Source organism: Odontesthes bonariensis, chromosome 17 (assembly GCF_027942865.1).
Source record: "Odontesthes bonariensis isolate fOdoBon6 chromosome 17, fOdoBon6.hap1, whole genome shotgun sequence".
Taxonomy (NCBI): Eukaryota; Metazoa; Chordata; class Actinopteri; order Atheriniformes; family Atherinopsidae; genus Odontesthes; species Odontesthes bonariensis.
This window is the reverse complement of record NC_134522.1, coordinates 20371282-20373730: the sequence shown is the minus strand read 5'-3', so window position 1 is coordinate 20373730 and position 2449 is coordinate 20371282.

The following is a 2449-nucleotide window of genomic DNA, read 5'->3' as shown; positions in this document are numbered from 1 at the left end:
TTTGTTTGGAGCACACATTAACTTGCATTGGTTTATGCGGTGATTTCCACAACATAATCGTATAATTTGTAGAATCATTGATGCAGTGCTACCTAGGAGCTTGAGGATCACAGGGCTGACAGCTCACTATCATCAAATGGAATTTATAGATCCTGCTTGAAACGGAGATGACTCGTGATATAAAACATTAAACTGCAGGGAAATGAGGACACTGACCTTCTGTTCTTCCATTGCTGCTTTGACTTCCCATCCACGTCGTAATGCATTTTTTTATTTTTATTTTTTTATTGGTCTTCTTTAAATTAAGATGACTGAACACTACACTGGCACTGAGTTTTTATGCATGGCAGTCACAACATTTTTGATTGGTCTGGCTAGTCTCCATAATCCTGCCCTGCAAAGAGTTGGTGCTACTGTAGCTGGGATGATTTTTTATTTTTATTTTTTTGCAACTACAATTAAATGCAAGAAAACTGTCTCTCAATGTGCATTTTATAAAATAACATAGGTTTACAATGATATAATATGATTGGCGGGTGTGTCCTCCTGTCCCTGATGGCTTCTGCCCATGCATTCAGTCTTGGTTTCTGGTCTTCTCCTTTGAATCTCCTTATTCCACGGATACTATGTACTGCAGGTTAAGAAATACTCCATTTGTTTGCAAGTTTTGATGAGAATAATTCTTAAGTTGTTGAACAATGTATCCACTCAGAGACTCCATAGAAAGCTGGGTACTCTAAACTGTCATTAGACACATAAGTGCACGCAACAGTGAGAGCCCTTTCCTCCGACCTAAAGATGCAGGGAAACCACCTGCTCATCCACCTGGGAGAACCTTGGGCACACAAACTGGGGGGTTATGAGTAAACCCAGAGTGTAAGAAAGTCCAACCCCTCTCGAGGAGAACCTTTCCTGCACTGGAAAAAATGCCCCTCCAAAAATAAGTTGAAAAACCGCAAATACAAGACGTTTTTGCTTGAAATAAGCAAAAAAAATCTGCCAATGGAACTAGTGACAATCGGCTTGTCAAGATTTCTTGAAATAAAATGTGATATTTAGGACTTTTGAGTTAAAAGTGATCTTGAAATTAGCTAAAGAAACCTCTTCAAATGAAAAAAAAAAGCTTGTTTCATGTGAAATATGACTCAAAACAAGATATTTTCAAGACTTTTTCATTTAACAAGATATTCAAGATGTATTGAATTAAAACAAATCCCTATATCTTGCTGAAATGGTACTTGTTAGGCAATTGTGTCTTATATCAAGTGTAATGACATACTCAATGAGAAAAATATACTTGGTAAGATTTAGATTTTTTCCAGTGTGCTACAATACGAGTAGGACTATATCTAACCAGTACCTCTAAACATCCTACACAAGTTCAGGGTCATTCCCCACCAGTGACCTTCCACGAGATGTTCCACTAGAATTATTTTCTCTAGTTACCAACAAAGTCAGCGTCCCTTCTTTTTTTAAAACACTGTGGTTTAGAACAACACTAGAGTTTAAGTTGTTAAATCATTAAACGGTGTACACCGACCTCTGTAATGCACATTTCCTGAAACAGCCTTGGAGTGCCCAGGGGCTGATATACGACTTTGGTTTCCGGCCCGTACCACTCCGCTTTGCTTTACAGTCGCTTGACATTTTTGTGGCCTCTTCACCATGACAACAAACTCACTTGTATGGCTGTGTGTGCAGGGCTCCCAAGGAGATTTGTTTTCATGACAGTGGTGTTGCATCTCACAACTGTAGGGGGAACCGAAAAGCAGAAAGGGAAATCATCTACAGCTACTTTAAAGCTGTAATAAACCGCAGTGCTTCACACTGGGCTGTCCAATTTATTTTTTTTATTCCCTTTAATGCTGCTGCTCCACTGTCATTTCCCAGCTTGGGAACAATAAAATATATCTATATATCTACTAGAATATCTGTCTAAAACTAAGAGAAAAGCCCAAAGCATCCAATATGAAGATCATTGACCTCTCCATCTTGTGATAACCAAAGTAAGTTTGACTCGGGTCATATCTTCGTAGGAGCCTTTTTTGTTCAAGAGAATGTTCGATTCAGTGGACGGTCCTGCTACTTCAATTTGTAAAATGCGGGATGGAAACAATGGTAATATTTTACAATAGAAGCACTGCTTGATCCCTTGCATAAAAGCTGACATTTATAGCTTGATTTTGGGACCGTTCCATATTTTCTCCAACCCCCTGATCATGTCCTCACAGCAGTTCAGAATGAGGTTCTTGTTTTTTTTCCCCCAGTTTGTTTTCATTTCCCTACAGAAGATATCTTTGAGGCTGACCAAAGCCTTTTGTTGTCTGAACCAACTTTTTTTTTTTAAGACATTATACAGTTCAGCTCAGAGTAATACATAAAGCCTCCTCAGAAATTGTAAGTTCCCTCTCTTCCATACAGAATCATGAAGCCCACTCGTACGCCGTCA